Source organism: Gobio gobio, assembly GCF_949357685.1.
Source record: "Gobio gobio genome assembly, chromosome: 14".
NCBI lineage: Eukaryota > Metazoa > Chordata > Actinopteri > Cypriniformes > Gobionidae > Gobio > Gobio gobio.
In genome coordinates this window covers 25,454,452-25,461,139 of record NC_137107.1, presented here as the reverse complement: position 1 = coordinate 25,461,139, position 6,688 = coordinate 25,454,452, and positions in this window count along the sequence as shown.

Here is a 6,688-nt window from a genome sequence, read left to right as displayed (position 1 = left end):
TTAGTAGATATTTGAACAATAAAATAAGAAGAAAACACTTAAAATAATCTATTAACATTATTAAAAACATATTGAATTACCATACATTCACAAATATGTCACATTGTTCATCTACACTCACCTAAAGGATTATTAGGAACACCCTACTAATACTGTGTTTGACCCCCTTTCGCCTTCAGAACTGCCTTAATTCTACGTGGCATTGATTCAACAAGGTGCTGAAAGCATTCTTTAGAAATGTTGGCCCATATTGATAGGATAGCATCTTGCAGTTGATGGAGATTTGTGGGATGCACATCTAGGGCACGAAGCTCCCGTTCCACCAAATTCCAAAGATGCTCTATTGGGTTGAGATCTGGTGACTGTGGGGGTACAGTGCCATTTTAGTACAGTGAACTCATTGTCATGTTCAAGAAACCAATTTGAAAAGATTCAAGCTTTGTGACATGGTGCATTATCCTGCTGGAAGTAGCCATCAGAGGATGGGTACATGGTGGTCATAAAGGGATGGACATGGTCAGAAACAATGCTCAGGTATGCCGTGGCATTTAAACGATGCCCAATTGGCACTAAGTGGCCTAAAGTGTGCCAAGAAAACATCCCCCACACCATTACACCACCACCACCAGCCTGCACAGTGGTAACTGTGGTAAGGTATGATGGATCCATATTCTCATTCTGTTTATGCCAAATTCTGACTCTACCATCTGAATGTCTCAACGGAAATCGAGACTCATCAGACCAGGCAACATTTTTCCAGTCTTCAACTGTCCAATTTTGGTGAGATCAGGCAAATTGTAGCCTCTTTTTCCTATTTGTAGTGGAGATGAGTGGTACCCGGTGAGGTCTTCTGCTGTTGTAGCCCATCCGCCTCAAGGTTGTGCGTGTTGTGGCTTCACAAATGCTTTGCTGCATACCTCGGTTGTAACGAGTGGTTATTTCAGTTAAAGCTTGAATCAGTCGGCCCATTCTCCTCTGACCTCTAGCATCAACAAGGAATTTTTGCCCACAGGACTGCCGCATACTGGATGCTTTTCCCTTTTCACACCATTCTTTGTAAACCCTAGAAATGGTTGTGTGTGAAAATCCCAGTAACTGAGCAGATTGTGAAATACTCAGACCGGCCCGTCTGGCACCAACAACCATGCCACGCTCAAAATTGCTTAAATCACCTTTCTTTCCCATTCTGACATTCAGTTTGGAGTTCAGGAGACTGTCTTGACCAGGACCACACCCCTAAATGCATTGAAGCAACTGCCATGTGATTAGTTGATTAGATAATTGCATAAATGAGAAATTGAACAGGTGTTCCTAATAATCCTTAAGGTGAGTGTAGTAAAATCTCCAATCTTGCAAAAGGGCTGCTGAGTAACTTTAACACCCAAATCAAATCCGAAAAATAACACAGTTGTCCAAATGCTTGAAACATTATCTCAAAGTTAAACACTCTCCACATGGATCGCTGAAAACCATGTTTGAATTTGGGCTTGTAATAGTAGTCCATTGTCCATTGCCCGAACATATCTGTAAGGATACATTTCATAGTTGGTATCACTGCAGATGCACTCTTCATTCTCATGTCCTTTGATACTTTCCCATGCACTTTATCTCTGAAATGCAGATGCATACATCTAACTTGAAGTATATTTTGGTCAAAGCAAATATTTGGTGGCATAGAACCAAAGTGGAATCACAGGCATCTGTAAACAAATTCCAAGCAAAAGTAAAACTAAAAGGAATCATTAAATGGTGCCTGATTTGCTCTGTTCTACTTCCCCTCTGGTTAGGAGAAAAAACATGCAACGACGTGCCGCCCCAGTAACCTGTTGGATCTATGATTTATTGACATTTGATTTTTGTGATTGGCTTGTTCTAACCACAGCTTTGTTCACTGAGATAATGAATGCTGCTTAGACTACTTATTATTAAATAAGTGCATGTCAGTTCTGCTAGTGCTAACCAACTATTTTTGTTTTGATTTTTACTAAGAACAACACTACACTGTAAAAATAAAAGGTGCCTGGAGGAACCTTTTGGGGTTCTTCACTTTGCCACACCGGCGGAACCGTCTGTAGATCCTGTAGGCACCCTTTCAAAAGAGGCGGTTCTCTGAGGAACCACCCAGGATTCCTGAGGAACCCTTCCTTTAGGAACCACCTTGGGTGCTTCAAGGCACCATTTCCCAATGTAACCCCCCCCCCCCCCCCCCCCCTCTTTATTTACTATTAAATAAAATTGATCTATTTACATTTTATTTTTTTGACCAATGAAAAACTAAAACCAAATGCAAAGCAAACATTTTTTATTAATAAACAACAACAATATTCATAGAAAAGTTCAATAAATATTTACCTTGAATACTGTAGCTATCAACATCTAATTATTTGAAGCACATATATAATGTTAATATTGCTATACATTAAGAGTTTACATCTTGGCAAAACTGCAAAAGATAAATATGAGTTCTTACAACTTTAAAATATAAATAAACAATAATACAATTAAAATCTACTACAGTAAAATGTACAATGCAGTCAATTGTAACATTTTCACTCTGGGAATATTCACACTGGGCATTTTAAGTAATTGATAAGCCTCAACACAACTGTAGCTTGATGCTCTCCTTCTGAATGCCCAACAGATACTGCAGAAAAGTCAGTGTTTTAATTGGTTTCTTGTACTGTATGTTGAATAGGAAGTAGGCACTCATAGTGAGGCCTACACCCATGGTTACATCAGCAGGTTCATCAGCAAACAGTTCTTCACCATCAAGAAAGACTGCAATGCTGCTTTCACCAAATGGGTTTCCTGTAATCACCAAAGTTGGTGTGAGGTTCTGTGGAGGCTGTTGGTTGAAAAAAGAGGTAGTTAAGATACAATTTAATTTACAAAACCTTTACGTTTATTCATTTTCCACATACATTTATCTAAAGTGACTAAAAAATTAGGAACATCAAATGCAACTGATCACAAAGCTACACTGTAAAAAATTGAAACTTTTCTAGTGACTGATCACATCAACATTTTTTAGTTTGCATAAATTCACAGAAATTAAATTTGGCCAACTGAAAAATGTAGATGTGATCGGTCACTAGAAATTTTTCAATTTGAGATCTGAATTTTTTTTTACTGTGTAACAATATACATAATACAAGGCCATTTTGTTGTGCCTTTTGTAGTGCCTTTTATGGTTGTGGAGCAGTTAATTGCATAATATCTCTAGGAATAACTGGCATAATACTGGCAAAACTTTAAGCTGATTATCTGAATCATCAATGACATTACATTTGCATATATACATTAAAATCTGACCTTGTTTATCACGCACAGTCCTGCAGGATCATCATTTAAAAGGTACGGCAATACAAGGATTCCTGCAATGACCATGAGGCCTACAAATTTGAAGAATATAACGGTTTAATAAACTATATATATCAAAGTTTTTTAAAACGAAAAATAAATTCATACACGTTTGGAACAACTTGAGGGTGAGTAAATGATGGCAGAATTATTATTTTTTGGTGAACTGTTCCTTTAATAATAGTGTTGGTATAAGGGAAAGTTTACACACAAATGAAACTTCTGACATCATTTAATCATTCTCTTATTATCATTCACTTTCACTGTAGCTTTTACCCATATGTGAATGGTGGTTTTGGAAAGGACCTAAGCACAAACTTAGGGCAGTGATACAATTCTAAAAAAGAATAATACAAAAGTAATCTTACATATCCAACGCCTGTTTGGTCTCTCAAGTTTGGATACATCTTAATGAGTGCAGTACACACTTCTTTATACTGCTGCTGTGTAGGATACCTTAGGAATGATACATTTGCTGTTATAAAGTAAATGCAGTGTCATTGTGGACATTCAATAGCAGATGTAACTAATAGTTACACAGATGTCTATTCAAAATGTTATGTTTTCTATTAGTGTGTGTGTGTGTGTGTGTGTGTGTGTGTGTGTGTGTGTGTGTGTGTGTGTGTGTGTGTGTGTGTGTGTGTGTGTGTGTGTGTGTGTGTGTGTGTGTGTGTGTGTGTGTGTGTGTGTGTGTGCGTGCGTGCGTGCGTGCGTGTGTGTGTGTGTGACTTACCAAGTTATGGTGCATATATAGTCAAACAGCACCTGCACAATCTGTGACCTCCATTTAGAACGGGATGTTGGCTGGTGCAATTCAGCCATGTTGTTTTCCATTTTTTGCTTTAGCAAAACAGGGAAATCTGGTTATTTGAAAATTGTTGGCCAAGTTTGTCCTGCATTTGTCTCATGATCTATATTAGATGATGGCCCATTTCAACAGTCATTGTTTAACTATTTACACACCTTCAAAAGATGGGGCAAGTGCAGAGAGGTCATTTCTTTATTCTTTCTTCTTTTCATTATTCTTATGCTCATCAATATATATATATATATATTTATTCCTGTGATCAAAGCTGATTTTTTAGCATCACCACTGAAGGATCATGGCACATGATCTGTCAGAAATCATTCTAATATGATGATTAGAATAAATGAATAAAACAATATAGTCACAAATGGGTAATCATCTGGGTCCAAGCACCAGTGTGAATGATTAGTTCATTCATTCAATTATTTCAATTGAAATGTTTCTTTAAGTACATGAATCGATTGATTTATAAATAATTTTCTGAATTTGTTTCATGAATAAGGCCTGACTGACAAACATCATTTCATTTATACTATATATATATACTCACATTTGCTGCTGCTCAGTGAACCTTGTTTTTCAGAGAAATAATAACGAATGTTCTGAGGAAAGAAAAAAATAAAAGGAAAGGGTTAGGGTAAAAAATATACAGATTGTACTGTAAACAATATCATTATGTCTCATTATTAATAAAAGTTAAGATTTGATAAAACCGGTTACAGCAACAAAACAAACAAACAAAAAAAACTTTTTTTTTTAAAAATCACTCCCTCTTACTGTTGAATTAAAAAAAGAAGGAAATGGATAAACAAATAAAATAAAACAAATCAAATTCATTCTTAATGGACAGCAATATATTTTATCGTGTCTGGCAAATAAACATTTTATGATCTATCAGCATTTCACAGATTTTTGTATACACCAATTATATAAAAATATACTGTCAGTACACCAAAGTTATACAAATGAACTAAATCTATGCATTTCTTTCCATTCAAAAGGGATGGAAACTGATAGAAAGGGATTAGGCTCAAAAGTTTCCTTGTCCTGTGGCTCCATCTAGTGGACAACAATATAACAGGCTTTGTTTTTACGTATCTGCTAAAAATAGCTAAATTGATGAATAAATAATAAAAATTAAAACAATGAACCCCTAATTAATTAAAATTAAAATGTATTTCATAATTGACTGTTTAAATAATTTTCTGCTTGTGTTTCATGAATAAGGCCTGACTGACAAACACCATTTTATTTGCAAGTCCAGAAATATACGTACATTTGTTGCTGCTCAATGAACCCTGTTTTTCAGAGAAATACTAAATATACTGGATGTTCTGATGAGAGAAAAAGATAAAAGGAAAGGGTTAGAGTTAGGGTAAAAACATAGCAGTTTGTATACTACAAAAAAAACGAAGAACAAACGATTAAAAATGTGTATTATTGTTAAATAACATCATGGTAACATAAAATTAATCATGGTTTTGATACACTAACCATTTTACCATGGTATTTGTAGTAAAACTGGGGTTATACAAATGCTAATCAATCTAACGTTACACTTTTACTAAAACCTAAAAAAACTAAAAATAAAATACTTTCAACCTAAAAATACTTTTTTAAATAGCCATACTATTTTAGCATGTAAGTGTGGCCGTGTGTGTTACACATTGTATCTAATTTGTATAATTATTTTGGCGACTTTACTCACCTTGAATGGGAAAGTCATATGAAGCGGTTATTTTAAGGAAATGTCCGTTTGTTTGTTTTTTTCAAATCGCCGCTACTTGCGTTGCGCGCGAGCAGGACGCCAGAGAGCCCTTCGCCGTCTTCTTCTTCGGGTTGTTATTATTATTATTATTATTAAGAATGTAGCCTAAAATATTTCATTTCATGGTAAACAATATTCACTTATAATGATGCACAGTTTATTTCAATAGGCCTCTGAAACATTAAATATATTCAAATTGTGTAAACTGTGTGGTAAAATGCCTAAGAACAGCATTTTCAGACTTTTTTTTGTCCACATATTTAAAATAGCTTTAAACACATACTAAACAATGTTTTATTAAAAATGCAGAATGTTTTCTGTGATGGATAGGTTTATGGGTATGGGGAAGGCCTACTATATAGGCTATATCCCTATAGGGGGATAGAATATACAAGTTAGTATAAAAAACTGTGTGTGTGTGTGTGTGTGTGTGTGTGTGTGTGTGTGTGTGTGTGTGTGTGTGTGTGTGTGTGTGTGTGTGTGTGTGTGTGTAACTCACAGTAAATTTGAAATCCGGAAATCAACTCCAATAGAGTTAATTTCAACATAAGTCTTTCTCTCTCTCTCTCTCTCTCTCTCTCTCTCTCTCTCTCTCTCTCTCTCTCTCTCTCTCTCTCTCTCTCTCTCTCTCTCTCTCTCTCTCTCTCTCTCTCTCACTCTCTCACTCTCTCACACACACACACACACACACACACACACACACACACACACACACACACACACACACTGTGTGCGTGTGTGAGTTTGATTTA